This window comes from Stegostoma tigrinum, chromosome 15 (assembly GCF_030684315.1).
Source record: "Stegostoma tigrinum isolate sSteTig4 chromosome 15, sSteTig4.hap1, whole genome shotgun sequence".
In the NCBI taxonomy this organism is placed as follows: Eukaryota; Metazoa; Chordata; class Chondrichthyes; order Orectolobiformes; family Stegostomatidae; genus Stegostoma; species Stegostoma tigrinum.
Window position 1 is genome coordinate 42,538,161 of NC_081368.1, and position 21,042 is coordinate 42,559,202.

Here is a 21,042-nt window from a genome sequence, read left to right on the forward strand (position 1 = left end):
TCCATGGCTTTTCATCATTTATATGAATGATTTGAATGTGAATATGAGGGAAATGGTTATTAAGTTTGCAGATGGTGCCAAAATGCACGGTGTAGTGGACTGTGAAGAAGGTTATCTCAGAGTACAACAGGGCCTTGATCACATAGGCCAATAAGCTGAGGAATGGCAAATGGAGTTTAATTTAGATAAATGTGAAGTGTTGCATTTTGGTAAAGCAAACCAAGGCAGGACTTATACACTTAATGGTAGCATCCTGGGGAGTGCTGGCAAAGAAAAAGACCCAGGGGCGCAGGTGCTTGGTTCCTTGAAAGTGGAGTCACTGGTATACAGGGCTATGAGGAAGATGCTTGGTATGCTTACCTTCATTGGTCAGTACATTGAGTATAGCAGTTAGGACTTCATATTGCTGCTGTTCAGGACATTGGTGAGTCCACTTTTAGAATGCTGCTTTCAATTCTGGGTCTCCGTGCTATATTTTCATGTTGTTAAACATGAAAAAACACAGAAAAAAAACTTACAAGAATGTTGCTGGGATTGGAAGGTTTGAGCCAGCAAGAGAGGCTGAACAGGCTGGTTTTTTTTACACTAGAGTGTCAGAGGCTGAGGGGTGACCTTACAGAGATTTATAAAATCACAAGGGGCATGAATAGGATGAATAGACCAGGTCTTTTTCACAGGGTAGGGGAGTCTAAAACTCGAGGGCATAGGTTTAAGGTGAAAGGGGAAAGATTTAAAAGGGATCTGGGGGATAATTTTTTTTCATGCAGATGGGTGGCACGGTGGCTCGATGGTTGGTACTGCTGCCTGACAGAGCCAGGGAACCAGCTTGATTCCGCTGTCAAGCGACTGTCCGTGTGGAGTTTGCACGTTCTCCCTGTGTCTGCGTTGGTTCCCTCTGAGTGCTCAGTTTTCCTCCCACAGCCCAAAGGCTAGGTGGATTGGCCATGGAAAATGTAGAGTTACGGGGAGGGGCTGGATCTCGGTGGGATGCTCTTCAGAGAGTCAGTATGCACTTGGTGGGCCAAATAATCTGCTTCCACAGGGATTCTATAATGCTATGAGTCTCTGTGGTGCATGTATGGGGCCTGTTTCATTTCTCTCACTATATGAATAAATATAATAACATTAGTAAAGGAGGAGGATAAGGGCTTTCATTGGACAGTGATAGTATCCCTATTTCGGGGTCAGGAGACCTGGTTTCAAATTGCAACTCTCCCAGAGGTGTATCATGACATGCCTGTAGTAAAGGAGGAAGAGGATACTTGTGGTGCATTAGTAGTGTCCCAACTCTGAGCCAAGAGACCCAAGTTCAAGGCCCACTTGTTGCAGATGTGTGGAGTGACATCTTTGAACAGGTTAATTAGAAAGTATCCAGAAGAGAAGGGCTATTGTGGCGCAGTGATAATGTTCTTTACTCTGAGCCAGAAGGCATAGGTTCAAGTCCCATCTGTTCTAGAGGTGTTTTGTAATACACTTGAATGGGTTGATTAAAAATAGATGCTTTAGTGGTGCAATGGTAGTGGTCTGGAAGCTTGGGTTCAAGTCTCACTTTCAGAGGTGTGGAATACCAACTCTGAAGTAGTTGTTTAGAAAATGTCTTGAACAGATAGAGGAAATCTCCATGTCAGCCTGGTAGAATATTTCTGAGAATGACTCCTGCGAGTCTAGGGAGTGCTCTGAGAAGACTTGGAAAATTTCCCAAGTTTCAGCTACTGATATGTTTGGCTATTTTTTAGGGATGAAGTAAAAAGCAACTAAACATATCAGGAGCTGAAATGTTTTGTGAGGAGACTACATGTTAGTGCTCCTATAGCGTGAGGTTAACGCTTAAAGACCCGGTTCAGCAGTCTGCATATTGTAGCCAAGAAGCTAGGGGAAGTAAATGGTCTGATCCAGACCCGGATTAGGGGAGGAGAAAGAATCACCATTGAGACAGGGGCAAGGAGGTCACAGCCTGCCCTATCGCCAACAAATCAATGGATAAAAGTTGCTCTGGGATGAATTTGGAGAGAATCATGGGTGAGACCCAAATTAAACTCCTTTCTACCCACCTAACCAACACTGAACCATTACCCATTACACTCCTTATTGTCTCACCTATGTGCAGAACAATAAGCGAACTCAGTGAGGCTGTTCAATCCATTTAAAGGTATTTAAGGAGAAAAGACAGGCTGCACCATCCTAGCTCTACATGATGCGGATTTGGCTCAGGCACCTCCTATAAGACAATATCCCTAACAGTTCAGCTGCAGAAAACTGGCTCAGGTTCAGGAGGAGATTAACTACATGCCGGAACATCAACAAATAGAGCTTAATAACAATGGGTGGAGCTCCCAGTTGTGTCCATGCCAAACAGGCTGGCTCCATAGGACTTGTGCTGATCAGTAAAATATTGATGCAGTGACCAGATCCCTCCCAGTACCTGAGCTGGGGAATGCACATTTAGGGTAAGCAAAGCCACCTACGCCACCAAATAAAATTTATACAAGGGCTACTGCTTTCCTTGACAGTCCGTCTACAACACATTGTGCTTCAAGGATACATACATCCCCAAGCTGCAAAGATAGAAGTCAAAGCAGAATTCTAAACTCCCACAACAGGAAGTCATTCATGGTAAGATAACAAGGTGCAGAGCTGGATGAACACAGCAGGCCAAACAGCATCAGAGGAGCAGGAAGGCTGACGTTTTAGGCCTAAAACCTTCTTCAGAAATGAGCCCTCCTGCCTTCCTGCTCCTCTGATGCTCCTTGGCCTGCTGTGTTCATCCAGCTCTACACCTTGTTGTCTCAGATTCTCCAGCATCTGCAGTTCCTACTATCTCTGAATCATTCATGGTAATTGTGCATCTGACAGACCTACTACAGAGAAGAAGCAAAGGTTGTGGAGACTCAGAAATGCCAAACTGTTCTTAAAAATGCAGAGGGACTATTTCAATAAGTGAGCCTGTGCTTGCAATGCCAAACTGGAGGACCAGGTTAATTCCTTCCACAGGTGACCTAGGTACAGCTCCCATGGTCAATTGTCCCAACACGATCACACTCTTGATGGATCTGGTAAGGAGATACAGGCATAACCTCTTTCTCAATCCCGTTCAGAGTTATTGTAGCAGCTCTGGTGGCTTGTCATGCCTTTTCCAAGCAGTTGTGCTTTTTCTGGTGCTGGCATCCCTCAGCATCACAGCTAGCCTGTCCAAGGAAATGTGACCACCCTCCCTTTAGAACCAAAGTCCAGTAACTCTGAGATATATCTAAACTGTATATTCTCAGGAGTGCCTTTGTATAGACTGATAGCTGCAATCAGAGCCATAACCTGACCTGTCATACTCATGACTCCCATTCTTTGCACAGAGTGTACATTCCCCAGTAAATCCTACTGGTTTATCCCTACTTTCACCAGCACATGGCGTAGTCATTTTCTCAGTAAAGCAGACAGGTTTCTTGGTCTTATCTTCAGCTCAGCACCACCATTCCCCCCCAAGGAAGGCTTCCAGTATTTCCCCCTCTCCCATGGGAGCACCATTTCCTATCACTGTCATGACCTCTATCCTTTCCAATTGCTGACCTGACTGGGGTAGGGTTTCTTCTGGAACAGGGATTAATGGATCATCAGCCTGCCTGGCTGGTCCCAGTCACACTCTGTGCCTCAAAATGTATTTGCGTTGGGAAGGAGATAGAGTTTTTGGACTTCTCAAGGAGAATTATTTCACAGTTCTTTTTTTAATTTATAAATGTCTTCTGTCTTTTGCAACTGTACCAACTGGTCAAAAGCAAGCAGCTTAAACCTCTCAAGCTCTAACTGCAACTAGTTGGCCCGTTTCTTGTGGACACAGCACTTTAATCGGTACATCTCCCATGCTAACTGGTGCACACTTCATATAGCCTTTTTTGTACTGCCTTTGCAATCTGTGGCACTTCCTCAGGAAAGGTGAGGTGAACCTTGTGTACTCACCCTGAGCGTTTACACTGTATTTAAAAGGTCCAGTGGCCACTTTAACTGCTGTGGAGTGCTCAAAATTGATAAAAGTACATTCTACCTCGGGCTCCTCAAACCTAGGAATTAAATGAGCAAACTGAGTTGCTTCCACCTCGGACCAATTCTGTCTTCCTGGAACACAACAGGGTTCCTGATCCTCAGCTTCAGCTGGTTTAGTTCAAGTTATTTTTCTGTAGACTTTTTCTAATTAGTTTTTGTCTTGTCTCCTTCTCGTTGCTCTCTTTTCCATCTCTTTCTTTCCTTCTTTCTTTCTTTGTTTCCTGCTTTCTCTCTTGCTTTCTCTCTCTCTCGCTCTAACACACACATTCGTTCTCTTTTTGGTGAAATTTTGATTTCTGCTGTTATAATTTTAATCTCTCTACCATTATTCTCTTTATTTTCCTCAGTTTTCACCTGTAAATTGTTGGCCATGTCTTTTAAAATTTTGAGTGTTGTAACTTTGAGGGAAAAATTCTAATCCTAAATGCCTCTGTAAAACTTTAACAATTTAAGGGGCAAAATGTTTAGATCAATGAATGCCTCCAGAGTAGAAGCAGGCCATCAGCCCATCAAATCCACACCAACCCTCTGAAGAGCATCCCACCCGGATCCACCTCTCCTACCCTAATCCTGTAAACCTGCATTTCCTACGGCCAATCCACCTGGTCTATATAAAAACCAAAAGAACTGCGGATGCTGTAAATCAGGAAGAAAAACAAAATTGCTGGAAAAGCTCAGCAGGTCTGGCAGCATCTGTGAAGGAGAAAACCGAGTCAAAGTTTCGGGTCCGGTGACCCTTCCTCAGAACAGTTTAAAAATGTTTTTTTTTCCACCTGATCTATACATCTTCAGGTTTTTGCAGGAAACCAGGGCACGCTGAGGAAACCCACACAGACGTGGGGATAATGTGAAAACTCCACACAGACAGTCACCCTGAGGTTGAGGTTCCCCTATCCATTGTGATTTAAGATGAGGTTCCTCAAACTGTTAAGCCCTGAATGAGGAGGGATAAACTGGCTCCCCTTCTTTATTTGCCCACTCCATCATTGCTTGTAACAAGGTTTATTTGAAAAGAATTTAACAGAACATGGCTTTTTAACCCCTGTCCTTGTATATTCTTCAAAGGAAGAAAAGACAAAATGTTTCCACAGTTTTCAACATAATCCCTTCCCAAATGGATATCTCTCGCTGACCCAAATTAACTTGTTTTAAAACGAACCAATTCAAAGAGCATTCGTAAATTCACAAAGAGAATGATTTTATTTATTCATGATTGCAAGAAGAAGTCTCAATGCAACATGTACATGGATTAATAATAAAATGAGTCCCAAAATATAACCGTTTTCATAGAAATTATATTGATTAGTTTTTGAATTACTGTTAAGAGTAGATAAGATTACATTGTGGCGTTTTATTGGGCCATAATGGTAGTATTGATGCTGGCAGTTGTATAGAATTTTGAGATTTTTCTTTTCGTAGGCAAATGGAAGTTTCTTGTTTTTTTTTAACTGTTTGCAGCACTTGCATTACGAGGATTTTTATCTGCAATACAGTGTAATTAAGGGATAGCTCTTTGATAATGACCATCACAGCGCTCTAACACTCAATGCTAAGCTGATACAGTCACACTAGTTCACTCCAGTAGTGTTGAAACTGACTTTTTAACCCCTGGCCTTGTGTATTTTCCAAACTGAAAAGGACAAGCTGGAATTGAAATTTGGGACATGATCCATAGGGTGTGGTTTGTAATTGAGCAAGGCACCATTAGCCTACTCGGTATCTTTTTGTCATAAGAGATAATTCGGTCTATCAAAGATTCTTTGACACCTTTAAGCTTTACATCCCATCAGTCTCTCTCTAGACAGCCATTTCATTTATGTCTGCAGCCATTTTGGCTGTACTAACTTTGTCTTTAAAAACACAATTTGGAATTGCAAATTAAAAATATCCACAGAGATATTGGCAACTGCAGATGCTGGAGAATCCAAAATAACAAAGTGTGGAGCTGGATGAACACAGCAGGCCAAGCAGCATCTCAGGAGCGCAAAAGCTGACGTTTCGGGGACGAAGGGTCTAGGCCCGAAACGTCAGCTTTTGTGCTCCTGAGATGCTGCTTGGCCTGTTGTGTTCACCTAGCTTCACACTTTATTATCTTGGATTCTCCAGCATCTGCAGTTCCCATTATCACTGTTTCAGGATGGGTCTAGGCCTGAAAAGTCAGCTTTTGTGCTCCAAAGATGCTGCTTGGCCTGCTGTGTTCATCTAGCTTCACACTTTATTATCTTGGATTCTCCAGCATCTGCAGTTCCCATTATCACTGTTTCAGGAAGGGTCTAGGCCTGAAAAGTCAGCTTTTGTGCTCCAAAGATGCTGCTTGGCCTGCTGTGTTCATCCAGCTCCACACTTTGTTATCTTAAAAATATCCACAGTACATTTTCTAGTATTTCTTGTGGAATAGGAGACTTGATATTACAGTTGTTACAGCATTAACTAGCAGTCTAAATTTCTAGTAAATAAAGAAAAAAGGAATCTATAGGAAAGGTCACAAGAATCACTAGGATCATTGAGGTCACAATATTCCATTGAGTTGATGTCAATGAAGTATATAAGGCCATCTGTATCCTACTATCGATGCAGTGGTCAGGAAAATAGGAATTTTAATTCTGTAAAGAATGATAACTTACTTTCAGATGAAGGTGGGCAAGGGGAAAATGAACATCCTGATATCATGAGAAGCTGTCCCATGGTCATTTGTTGAAATGATTCAAATGTGTGATTGTTACAGCATAAACAGCCAGTCCCTAGAATTCAGGGATATCAACAAATGTTCAGGTCAGTGGGCAGTCCTCGTAAGGCAGTCATTGTAGGCAGTGGTCCTAGTTAGGAATCTGTCTTCTTCAGATAGATGATAAACCAGAATAGAATAAGGGAAGACCTCAAGGAAGAGTTTCCTAACAATTCAGCTAAAGACCAGGATGCAGCCTTCACAATTTTAACATGGTCAACACATTCTGTGCCAATAGCTTATCATCTCCAGTAGTGAAACTACAAGGACTCCAGTCAAAAATTGATGTCTTTGGGAGCATCCCATTCAAGAAGGTTAGCACTTTAAGAGTGTGGTGCATAAGGCAGTGCACTGTCATTATAGTGTTGGGCACCAGGATGAATACTGTACTACTGTGAAGTGATGCTGTCGTCATGGGATAGTTTTAACATGAGGTTGCTGTTACATGTCTCTGAGACTTTGGCTAAGACCAGCATTTTGAGGGGTCTGTTGTACAGTGTGGTCCTGCTTAAGCTGTAAAATGGAAAGCATTTTGTATTTGGTAAATGGTAAAGACAGAGTGCAATTTTTTTTGGCTGCCTTGGTAACTGAATGGCGATAGGGGTATATATTCATGTGCGTATGTAAGGGACATTTGGCTATATTACGTATGAAAGCAGTTTTCTACCAGTGCTTCTGGCATAGCCGTACTTGTTTCAAGTCAATGGTATTTATTGGATAAGACTGCTCAAGGAAGTAAAGCCTCAAGAAAGCCTCAGGCTCTCATTGAAAAATGACACTTTGGCACTGTTTGTTTTCACTAGAGTTCAGATGAATGAGGGGGGATCTCATAGAGACTTGTAAAGTTCGAACAGGATGAGACAGGATAGATGCAGGGAGGATGTTCCCGATGGTGAGTGTGCCCAGAATTAGGAGTCATAGTATGAAGTTTTGGGGTAGACAATTTAGGACCGACATGAGGAGATATTTCTTCACCCAAAGAGTGGTGAGCCTGTGAATTACCAGAGGAAGTAGTTGATGACAAAACATTGAATGTATTCAAGAGGTGACTAGATATAGCACTTGGGGGTAAATGGGATCAAAGGTTATGGGGAGAAAACAAGATTAGGGTATTGAGTTAGATAATCAGCCATGATCATGAAGAATGGCTGAGCAGGCTCAAAGGGCCGAATGGTCACTTCCTGCTCCTATCTTCTATGTTTCTATGTTTATATAGTCTATTTATCATATTCATTCATGCATCATATCTAAACTGCTGCTCCTTAACAAATATAATAATCCATCTCGAAATTCCACTTCAGTACTTTACACAAATAACCAACCTTAAATGTCAGCCCGTATCTTGTTGGCAAGATGCTCAATCATTGCTGTGTAAGAGTAAGTTTGGCGATAAGGGTTTACAGTTTAATTAGTTTAAATAGGGATTTCTATGTTCACAGTAAAAATAAATGAACAGGCTATACCAGATGAACCTTGTACACCATAATTGTGATGAAGAGCAAGAACTTCCGAGAAAAATCTTGGGAACTATAAAGGATTAACTGGTGAGACATAGAAGAGGAGGGAGTAATAGAATGAACAGATAATGGTTGAAGCAAACAGTGCATGCTAGGATAAGATTTATGATCCCTGCCTGGATGAATGAAGAATTATACCTATGACCGGAGGCATTATTTATTGCATTGTTATGTCCTGACAAGTTTGGAATATATGCACATGACTACAAGTGTATAAATTTACAAATTTCTTGTATTCACCAGTTTCAGTCTAGCTGGTCGAGAATGGAGTCTCCCTATATACATATATGCTTGAATAAATGATCGAAAACCTATGCTCAGGACCCCTGTGGTCAATCATGAAAAGTAGCCACAACAAAAGTGGAGATATTCACCAAAGATTGGACAATGTTCAGCACCATTTGTAACTTCTCAGATACAGAAGCAGACCATGTCCAAATGCAACCATACTTGGACAATATCAAGCCTTGCGCTGAAAAGTAACCCTTATGCCACAAAAATTCAAGGCAATGCCAATCTCTAATAAGAGACAATCCAACCACCACCCTTGACATTCAATGATATTACTATCACGGAATCCTTCATCATCAACATCCTGGGAATTGCTGTTGACCATAAATTGAATTAGATTAGCCATATAGTGGCACGATGGCACAGCAGTTAGTACTGCTGCCTCTCAGCGCCAGGGACCCAGATTCGGTTCCAACCTCGGGCGACTGTCTGTATGGAGTTTGCATGTTCTCCCCATGTCTGCGTGGGTTTCCTCCGGGTGCTCTGGCTTCCTCCCACTATCCAAAGATGTGCAGATTAGGTGGATTGGCCATGCTAAATAGGCCGTAGTGCACAGGGAGGTGCAGATTAGATGGGTTTTAGGGGGATGGATCTGGGTGGGATGCTCTGACATTTGGTGTGGACTTGTTGTGCTGAAGGGCCTGTTTCCACACTGTAGGGATTCTATGATATAAAGTTATTTGCAAGAAAAGTGCAGAGGCTAGGAGTAATGCGGCAAAAACTCACCTCCTACTCCCCAAAACCTGTCCACTATGTATAATAAACAACTCCTCAGCTGCCTGGTTAAATCACTTAAGAAGCTTAGCACCATCCAGGACAAAGAAATCACATGTACAAACATCCACTTGCTCCACCACCAATGTTCTATGGCAGCTGTGTGAACCATCTACAAGACTCACTGCAGAAATTCATAAAGGCACCTCAGTCAGCACCTTCCAAACCCATGACCACTATAACCAAGAAGGACGAGAGGAGCAGATGTGTGGGAATACCACAACCTGTAAGTTCTTCTTCAAAACACATACCTTCCCGACTTTGAACTATATCCCTATGCCTTTAATGTCTCTGGGTCAAAATCCAGGAACACCCTCCCTAAAGGCATTGTGGGTTAATGTACAGCAAATGGATTGCAGCAGTTCAAGAAGCCAGCTTACCATTTACCTTTTCAAGGGCAATTAGAAATGAGCCAGCCAGTGACACCCACATCCCATAAGGGAATAAAAAAAAGTGGGCATCACGTCAAAGATCAATGATATATGACCCAAATCCACTGAAGTGCTTTACAGCCAGAATTACTGGATAGCAAATATGACTGTTTTATTTTCTTCCCAATTTGAAGGCTGATGTGCGTTTTATAGAAATGTTACCATTGCCCTTAGGACAGGTCACCAAGCAAACATAGAAACACAAGGCTGAAAAGATGGGGTACAGCCTCCTGCCCCCAATCTTCACCAAGAAGAAAAACCAGCATTCAGTCAATAGGCCTGGAAGAAGCCTCCCCTACAACCTTAACATGCTGTGGCCAAGCCAAATAGTGCAGGGTGGTAACCTTCTGGAAATAGCAGCCAGTCTTAGAATGAAGATTTCAATGCATTCCAGTAACAGGTAAATAAAGGACACTGGGCACCAGGATGGCTTAACAATCTTAAGGGGGGAGTCAGGTATCTAAAAGGGTGGGTTTTAATTGAAGAGAGGTTACTATCATGGTGGTGATGGTGGGCAGAGGTTGCCCCGATGCTCAAAGGGCAACCATAGAAGATAATACCAACCCCACTTCCCATACTTTTAAAAACAAGTGAAAATTGTTCCTTCACTCAATCTGCCCAGACCACCTGTATTATGGTGTGAAAAGAATAATATTCGGGTCAACTGAGCTTTTAACAAACTCATCAGAGTCTTAATTATTCATTTACCAATTGTGGGTGGACTGCTAGTTTGAGCAGACAGTGGGTACAGAATATCTATCCCAAGGAACTTTCAAAGTGTCAGCTTGGCTCAGTGTAAGCATTCTAGCCTTGGAGTCAGGTAGCTCTGGTTCAAGTAATTGGTACATCATTCTTTTAGTTGCTGAGTTTGGGCTCAGATGTCAAACCAAAACTGATCAATTGAATGTTAGGTGATTCAATAGCACCATTGCATTATTGGTAGGATATTCTCCCATAATCTTGGTCCACGTTCGTCCCTGAACCAACACATGCAAAACAGATTAACTGGTCATTTATTTTGTTCAAAATTATGGGACTTTGCTATGCATAAATCGTTTCCATGTATGCGTGCATAACAACAGTGACTACAATTTACACCGAATTCATTGGGTGTGAACGGTTATTGACTAATCTGAGGATGTGAAAAACTGGATGCATAAAACAGATTGATTTTAACTATTATGTTGCTTGGAGAGCTGAACTTAATTGTAATGTCTGAACATCTGGAAATGTGAAACTTGAGCATGTATAGTTGTTTTGCTGTGTTCTGTTTATTGTGGCAATGTGGAATCCAGTCCCACATTACAAACAGAAATTGAATCTGTAGTCCACATGCTTTGAATAACAATGCAGAACAACTGCTTAAAGCTATTCCACATTACAAAGAAAACATTAACCAATGTTCAGCAACAACAACTTTCAATTACAGAATACAACACCTTTAATGTTGTAAAGCATCCTAAGATGCTAAACAGAAGCTTGTGAACATCTTCTTCATCTTTTAGGTCTAATGTACATATTGCAACTGGCCTAGGTCAAGTTTAAAGAAATATTTCCAGAAAGACGCTCAATGGGTAAGTTATCCTCCTGAGAACCCACAAGAGAAGGAACCAACCACCAGTTCTAAGGAAGGGGCATCGGGCCCGAAACGTTAACTCTGTTTTCTCCTCCACAGATGCTGCCAGACCTGCTGAGCTTTTCCAGCAACTTTGTTTTTGTTTTTGACACCAACTTTCCTGCTCCTCTGATGCTGCCTGACCGGCTGTGTTTCTACAGCTTCACAATGTGTTGTCTCTAATTCCAGCATCTGCAGTTTTTGCTATCTCCAACTGAGATCCCTTCTCCTTCCTCTGTGAACAGCTTGTCCCGCAGGCCCGACCAGTCCCCCTGCACCGACACCGTCATCCGCTTAGCCGAACTCGTCCTCACCCTCAACAACTTTTCTTTCGATTCCTCCCACTTCCTACAGACAAAGGGCGTGGCCATGGGCATCCACATGGGCCCAAGCTATACCTGTCTCTTTGTAGGTCACATGGAACAGTCCCTCTTCCGCACATACACAGGCCCCAAACCCCACCTCTTCCTCCGTTACATTGATGACAGTATCGGTGCCGCCTCTTGCTCCCCAGAGGAGCTTGAACAGTTCATCCACTTCACCAACACCTTCCACCCCAACCTTCAGTTCACCTGGGCCATCTCCAACACATCCCTCACCTTCCTGGACCTCTCAGTCTCCATCTCAGGTAACCAGCTTGTAACTGATGTCCATTTCAAGCCCACCGACTCCCACAACTACCTAGAATACACCTCCTCCCACCCACCCGCCTGCAAAAATTCTATCCTCTATTCCCAATTCATCTGCCTCCGCTGCATCTGCTCCCAGGATGAGGCATTCGCTCCCACACATCCCAGATGTCCACGTTCTTCAAGGACCGCAACTTTCCCCCGCAGTGGTCGAGAATGCCCTTGACCACGTCTCCCGCATTTCCCGCAACACATCCCTCACACCCCGTCCCCACCACAACCGCCCCAAGAGGAACGCCTCATCCTCACATACCACCCCACCAACCTCTGGATACAACGCATCATCCTCCGACACTTCCGCCATCTACAATCCAACCCCACCACCCAAGACATTTTTCCATCCCCACCCTTGTCTGCTTTCTGGACAGACCACTCTCTCCATGACTCCCTTGTTCGCTCCACACTGCCCTCCAACCCCACCACACCCGGCACCTTCCCCTGCAACCGCAAGAAATGCTACACTTGCCCCCACACCTCCTCCCTCACCCCTATCCCAGGCCCCAAGATGACTTTCCATATTAAGCAGAGGTTCACCTGCACATCTGCCACTGTGGTATACTGCATCCACTGTACCTGGTGTGGCTTCCTCTACATTGGGGAAACCAAGCAGAGGCTTGGGGACCGCTTTGCAGAACACCTCCACTCGGTTCGCAATAAACAACTGCACCTCCCAGTCGCAAACCATTTCCACTCCCCCTCCCATTCTTTAGATGACATGTCCATCATGCGCCTCCTGCAGTGCCACAATGATGCCACCCGAAGGTTGCAGGAACAGCAAATCATATTCCGCTTGGGAACCCGGCAGCCCAATGGTATCAATGTGGACTTCACAAGCTTCAAAATCTCCCCTTCCCCCACTGCATCCCAAAACCAGCCCAGCCCGTCCCCTACCCCCACTGCATCCCAAAACCAGCCCAGCTTGTCCCCACCTCCCTAACCTGTTCTTCCTCTCACCTATCCCTTCCTCCCACCTCAAGCCGCACCTCCATTTCCTACCTACTAACCTCATCCCACCTCCTTGACCTGTCCGTCTTCCCTGGACTGACCTATCCCCTCCCTAACTCCCCACCTATACTCTCCTCTCCACCTATCTTCTTTTCTCTCCATCTTCGGTCCACCTCTCACTCTCTCCCTATTTATTCCAGAACCCTTTCCCCATCCCCCTCTCTGATGAAGGGTCTAGGCCCGAAACATTAGCTTTTGTGCTCCTGAGATGCTGCTTGGCCTGCTGTGTTCATCCAGCTTCACACTTTATTATTTTGCCCACTTCTTTGCTGCCTCTGAAACATCTCCTCTGTTACTATGACTGCTCGGAGCTCTCAGTCATAAATGAGACTTTTCAGACATGTAACCCTACTGCCGGCAGACTTCATTAATTGTAACCAATTCCTCAAAAGAGTCAAATACTTCCAATAACGCAAATAGAGCCAACAGAAAGTAATCAGGAATTACCCTGCAATTTGTTGTTAACCCCTGTAAACTGGACTGATGCAGTGTTTATTTTGAAGACATAAAGTTACAGTTACTTTTAATCAACCTTTTCAGACATGTTATGACACATATCTGGAACAGTATGACTTGAACCTAGGCCTTCCAGCTGAGAAGTAACAACACTACGACTCCACCAAAAGAACCCCTTGGACTGGCACGGTGTCCTTCATGTTGCTAAAGCTCAGCTGTTTATATCTGAAAAGCCTTTAACCATGGCAGTGAGCTCTAAAATGGCACCAGTAGTGTCAAATCTATGTTACGTAACAGTATCTGATTAGAAATGTAGATTTAATTCACAAATGAGCATAACTAATTAGGTAGGACACATATATGTCATTAATTTTTTTTGTTTTCTGTAAAGCATATGAAGGAACATATGAAGCAATATGATGGCCGAGTAAGACGTGTGGAAATTTCACGCCTGGATGTTGAAGGAAAATTTTAATTAACAGACAAATACTGGAACCATTCAACTGATAAAAGATGGCAAAGATACTTATCATGTGAAAGATATTGGAATCCAGGATAAGACAAAATCAAAAAGCTGTAAAAATGAAAATTTTTTACTGATAAACCTTTGTTGATGGATTTAATTTCAAGATTTAAAAAGGACCACTGAAAAGAATATCCAGACAGGAGTATGAAACATAATATTAAATTAACTAGATACAATATAATAATTTCATAAATGAATCTTCACTGAATATTAAGGAATAAATTTAAATGGTACAGCATCATATTAAAATGGGAGAAGCCTCCACAGAGGGTAACACCCATACTTGCAAAGCAGGAGGAGTGCAAATAACATAATATCCTTTCACAGAAATTTCAGAAGTATTAGTGACCCTCTTACATTCCCCACGCCCCTTCTTCACTTTAAATGTTGATAGACATTCTATTCTTAAATAACATATATTTTCTTCTTAAGTGTTAGATATTCTTGGTTAGTTATAAATAACATCAAACTGGATTCCCTTACATTTGGTATTACACCTACTGGTAGTTCTAAGCACAGTAGCCTACTTATCTACTTAAAATGTATTGCTGTAAATTTCAATGAAAAAAATTAATAAGTCACCTCATTTTAGGAATTCTGTTAAATTGAAACAAACCCTAACATCTTCCTCGCATACTTTGGTACAGAAGTGTATAACTTCTAAATAGAGAAACCTCAGATTCTTTAAATAACTGGCATATTTATGACTTGTAAGGCTTGTAAAAACTAAGCAAGCTCTTTGGTAGAAGATAACATTCTGGGGCAACAGTTTCTCCTGTGGGATGAATATCGAAATCGTACAAACCCAATACTAAGGGCTTGTGAAATTGGCCATCTACAACTCAGGTGACATATGTTAGCAAGGAAATACTCCTGAACTATCTTAGCTCTGAATAAGAGTTAAAATCCCTGAATTGCTTCAGATAAACACTGGTGTCATAATCTGGGTACTATGAAAACCTGTACTAAATTACCACACTGCCACCCTCAATTAAATTGACATTTGCTGCAGGCTACAGAAGAAGTGAATTTGTAGTGCCATAGGTGCCATTTTGACAGTAAAGCATCATGCATTGTTTTGAAACTACAAATTCTATGGGGAAGTGAATTTGCAGTCATAGACTGTGTCAGAATTACATTGCTTGTGGCAAGTAATACGTGGAGATGTTTTCTGGAAAGCAATTGAGCAGAGGTGAATCCCAAAGATCAAAATTGGAAAAACTTGGGAGAAAAATCCTTAGAGGCCAGTCAGCATTGCTAAAGAGAAAAGACAGGTTGAAACTTCTTTTGCAGATGTTGGAATGGATAATTATTGGAAATTTGGTTGCCAAGTAGAATCAGTCAGAATTTTTTCTCAAGAGATGGAGGAGGCTGAATTGAAGCTGTAAAATTTAAATTGGATATTGTGTGTGGATAAAACATGATTGGATGATAATCTTGTGTTGTTCCTTGGTTCTCCTGTGTCCTTTATGCATTTACTGTCCTGGCAGACTTTAAATGATAACCACAATACAGACTAAGGGAAAATAGCAATGCAGTATCCAATCCAGCCTAACTTTAGTTTCTTATTCAAAGCTTTTCAGTTTCAGTCTGTCTACCTGCCTGTCAATTTCCTTTCGTGCTACTGTGCCACTTAAACAATATGTCGTCACCAAATGGGAAGATCAGTAGCTTGCTGAAGATTTTATTCTGTATAAAATATAGTAGCAGTTATTTTGCTTGGTTATATTTAGAATGGAACCAGCTAAATTAGTTTTTAGGTGTCTATTTAAGCATTAATACAGTAATATACATTGAAATTTTCATCGCAGACCCCAGTGAAATCTTCATCAAAGTTTAAGTTTACAAAGCTACACTAAATAATCAACATGCTAGTTGCATAACAGCTAAACTCTGTAACTAAAATAGAGTTCTTGCTGAGGAAATCAGACTGGAAAAAGTAAATGACCTGCATGACTTGTGTTTGATGGCTCAGGTCCTAGCATTTTTATCAAAAGCTGTTAGTATTTTCTTGACTGGCATTCAGACATAAGCTTTGTGTATTGAGCTTCTTGATAATTGACATTTCATCTCTCAACTCTGACAACACATAATTGCCACAATTCACACCTCCTCCTGTATACCAGCTTCCAATCCATCCCGGAATCCAATTAACTGCCGACAAATACATTGAAGCACAGTGAACACCTTTTAAAGGTTTTATGGTAATTGATTATGCTTTGATAATGCTTCTCTTGGATGCTATTTTAGATGAGCTAGTAAGAAATGTTGCTTGTAACATGGTGCAGAATTGCCTTTTATTGTTTCTTATCACAGTTGTGCAGAATCTGTGCTTGTGTTGACACTCGTCTACATGTCACGGTGGTGTGTGCAAAATAGTATGGGCTGAATTACTCTTGTAAACTAACCCCAATGCCTGCTTCACTAAGGAGGTCAATTGAAAGTGGGCAAACCTCATAATGAGGGAGAGATACTGAATTCTGAAGCCTAACCTTTTGCAGAATGACTCAAAGAGCATCAAATGCTGAGAATATGTTTATTTTTAAAAAAGAAAGTGTTAACACCATGTTGTTAGCAAGATGGACAACAAGTTTCTCTCTTGGACAGATTGTCAATTCCACTTAATTGGCTTCACAGCATTCACTCTGCATTGAAATGTTACTCACTGCCACTTGAGCTGTTATATTGACTAATAGAGTCACCTTTGAAAAACCTGCGGATGGAACATTCCATCTGATGGTGTATTCATATTTTATTAATTTTCCATTTGCGATCCTGGTATTTGAATTTTTCACTATATGGAATAAATTGCCATCTGCCCCATTTATAATCAATTCTGTTACACCACAGAAAGCAAGGCTGATTCCTCTTTATTTTAATCCCTTTTGTGTGTGTATTTGATGTGACATATCCTAGCATTACAGGAGCAGCTATGCTTCACAAAGTATTTCATTAACAGTGTAGGACTACAGGGGCTGTCCTGAAATTGTAAAGCATTTCATAAACTCTCTCCCTCACTGCTGGCCTCAGTTGTTACTGTTATCACTGCTTTCTGATAACATGTTTGGTAAGAAAGAAACAGCTTAGAATTGGTACCACTGATTTTGTGGGAGAAGTAAAGCAGTTTAAGCAGAAAGTGTACATGAGAGAAATATGTTTATGCTGAGAATTTCTGTTATTGAATCTGTTTTCTGCACATGTAAACATTCTAAACATACAAATGTTAAGCTGAAATTTGTTGTTGAGAAATTCTTCAAAATTCCCCTCACCAATAACTGCTTCAACAAACTAAATATTTCTAATTACAAGCCTGGGAAAGACAACATCTATAAATAGATAAGTTCCAAAACAAAAAGAAAGCTCAAAGTTGAGGCTTTTGGGGTCAATCACTGAGAACAATCTCACAGTGCAGCAGTTTCCCAGGAATAGTGCATCAGCGTGATTATAATCTATGATCAAACATGTCACAACAATGAAATTACGAAAGTATAAATGTTAGCAGAATTGTTTATCTATGGACTTTCTCCATTTACTCTCCCCTCAGAAGTGCAGAATCATAGTTAAACTCATTTCATTAGGCATTAGTTGTCCCCAGTGCCTGATCCAATTAACTACTCGCTACTTGTTAAGATGAATCGTGCCTGCCATGACTTTTGACCATGACTTTCTAAGTTAACACTGTGGGCTTTAAGAAATGCATTTTCTTTTTTTTATATAATGAAGAGAGGTTGAGATAAAGATGATGAGTGGTCTTCTCAAAGTCAATAACATAAACAGCTTGTGAGGACTTGTTTTCTTTTTAAAGTTTGAACAATAGAAGCAGCCTGAATGAGTGGAGGCAAACTCCCACAGAGCCAAGACTTGTATCTTCAGTTTTCTGCAGTTGCTGGGGTCGTGAATTTGCATGTAGAAGCTTTTACTCCTCTCTCTGTTGCATTTAAAAGCTGCTGAAATTACATATAATACAATTTATTTTACTGAACTTGCCTTTGCCAAGGATATGCTTATGGGGTATTACTATATTGGTGCTGTTAATTAGTAGCAGTTAATGTATATATATTATTTCAATAGTGTTACAGTTAAGCCAGCTCTTTTATTTTCTTTTTATTTTGTGTATATTTTAACTGTTGGGTAAAAATAAAGCATGTTTTGCCTAAAGTTGAGTAACTTGACATAACTAAAAGTAACAACAGTGACAATTCTGTAGCTTTAAGAGGTGTGTTTTGTTCTGGTTTCATATGGCGAGAAATTGGGAGACAGGTGATGAGCAGTCTATGAGAAGATAAACAAGTTGTGAAGTCTCGGGTGTTTTATTTAAAAGTTGGAACAGTAGAAGCAACCTAAATGAGTGTGGGAAAGCTCCCAGGACTTTTAGTTTTTTTTTAGCTTTCAGTAGTAGTTGTTGCTGGATCTCAACAGGGTTGGAAGGCATCTCTTCTGGCTGCTTCTCCCCCCCCCCCCACTTTCACTCTCTCTCTCTCTCACACACACTCACGCACGTGCGCACACACACACACTCACTCACTCACTCACTCACTCTCTCTCTCTCTCACACACACTCACGCACGTGCGCACACACACACACTCACTCACTCACTCACTCACTCTCTCTCTCTCTCTCACACACACTCACGCACGTGCGCACACACACACACTCACTCACTCACTCACTCACTCTCTCTCTCTCTCACACACACTCACGCACGTGCGCACACACACACACTCACTCACTCACTCACTCTCTCTCTCTCTCTCTCACACACACTCACGCACGTGCGCACACACACACACTCACTCACTCACTCACTCACTCTCTCTCTCTCTCACACACACTCACGCACGTGCGCACACACACTCACTCACTCACTCACACTCTCTCTCTCTCTCTCTCACACACACTCACGCACGTGCGCACACACACACACTCACTCACTCACTCTCTCTCTCTCTCACACACACTCACGCACGTGCGCACACACACACACTCACTCACTCTCTCTCTCTCTCTCTCTCTCTCGCTCTCTCTCTCTCTCTCTCCCCCTCTCTCACAGTTTTCTCTGGATGTTTTTCTTCCTGGGCTGCTGGCGTTGCATGTGAGACAGTTCTGTTTTCTGAATTTGCCTTTTGCCAAATGTGTGTTTATGGGATGTTATTATATTGGAACAGTTACTGTTTAGTAGTAAAATAATTTATTATTGTTAAGTTTTCCAATCGAGTTAAGTTATTGCAAGTTCTTCTTTCTTTTGCTGTATTTTAACCGCAGCATTTGAACAAATTGTGCTTTGCTTAATGTTAGGTAGTTTGACCGGATGACTGGCATCTAAATTGAATTGTATTAGCTTTATTGTCAAATGTATTCAAATGAGTACAGTGAAAAGTTTAGTTGCTGCATTACAAAGCTATCTTAGGTAGAAAGGTTCTTACATATAGATACTCAAGGTCAAAATCTTAAGAAACGATTAAAAAATTAGTAAAGTAGAGAAATAAATAGTCCGGCATAGGTCACAAGAATTAAAAATAAAGAAGTTAAAAGTTCAGAACATCAGTCTTTCCACCCATTCCGTGCTGGCACCTAGCCTCAAGGGAGACTTCCACTGCCTCATTGCCACCTGCACCAGACTCACCAAGATAGGAGGCAGCCCATTTTACACTCCATCTGTTCACTGCTGGGCCCACTTTGTTGACACCGCTGAAATCACAACCAAGAGCCCCTCGATCCACTACTAGGCCAGACCACCGTGAGGCCACAAGTCCCACTTCAGCCACAGATATTACCTTACTGGTGCCGCCATCTTGAAAGAGTCCTCTGCCACTAGTATCCCCCATCACTGGAGAAGCTTTACTGCTGCTGATGCCAGTCTCAAAATGGTGGGAGTACATCCTTGTGGTAGCTGCCTCCTATTGCCAGGAAAATCCACGGCCGCCAATCCGCATGCGGCTTGCTCTTGCTTCTGTGTTGGAGCTGCCGACCATCAAGCCACAGCAAAGAAGAGAAAAAGACCAAAAGAAAAGGAAAAAAAGCCAAAAAAAAAAGCAGAAGCAAACATAAAATAAAGAAAGAAAGCAGATGGGAGCAATGGGCCTCAGGGAAGAGGCCGCACACAGTCCTCTTACTCCACTGCCATCTTGTACACAGATGGTACAAGACTAGAAAGCAACACCTCACATTTCGTTTTAAAATAAGAAAAACTTGCGGTCTACGCTACCTTCTTAATATATTTTGAGGTGCTTTATTCTGGTCCATAGCACAACATCCGACAGAAGCTTCAACTTGCCATGAGTTGTAAGAGAACAAGCATAACAATTGTGCCATACGACAGAGTGCTGATATATACTGTTTCATTTGTCTACTGCACAATAACCCCCTGCTACATTCACTTTTAACATCTTGAAAAATGCTCCAAGTTGTCTTTTGTGCAGTAAAAATGCTACAAAATGTAACTTGTGTGGGAGTATCCCAGCTCATTCCAGTATTATCCTCGCTCCATAGCTGCATGCGCACACACACTTTTTCTATACAAGCTCCAGTTTAACAATCAAGAGTTGAGTCTCTGGTTAACATTTGTTTCCCATCCTAACAGTGGATTTAAAGGACACACATTGCTGCCTAACTGCTTCTCTGATTGAGATCAGGTGACTTGGCACAGACTAGAGATTGCAACTTCCTGGCCCAGAAGGTCGTTACCACAGATTGCACTTATAAACTGAGTTAAGGCAAAGTTGCAACATTTTCACCTATGAAAATGTTTCTTTAATGTAAAGAACAAATCCTATCCCGTGGCTGTGGTCAACAAAACATTTTGTTTGACATTTGGTTATTCAAGTGCTTTTGTGCATTCTATTTAAACTAATTGGCTTGATCTGCTATAGTCTGCACAGCTCCATCAATACTGGAATTTTAAGTGATGACAAAACAACATCATAACCAACTTTACTTTAGGAGCCGAGCCAATGTTACTGAAACATTCTGCAAGTTTCTTA

General features: G+C 41.8%; 1 protein-coding gene across 1 annotated transcript in view; it reads left to right on the forward strand.

Moving 5' to 3' along the window:
• nhsl2 (NHS-like 2) overlaps nt 1–21,042 on the forward strand; it is a 320,980-nt gene that overhangs the window by 32,554 nt on the left and 267,384 nt on the right. The gene's annotated exons all lie outside the window — the stretch shown is intronic.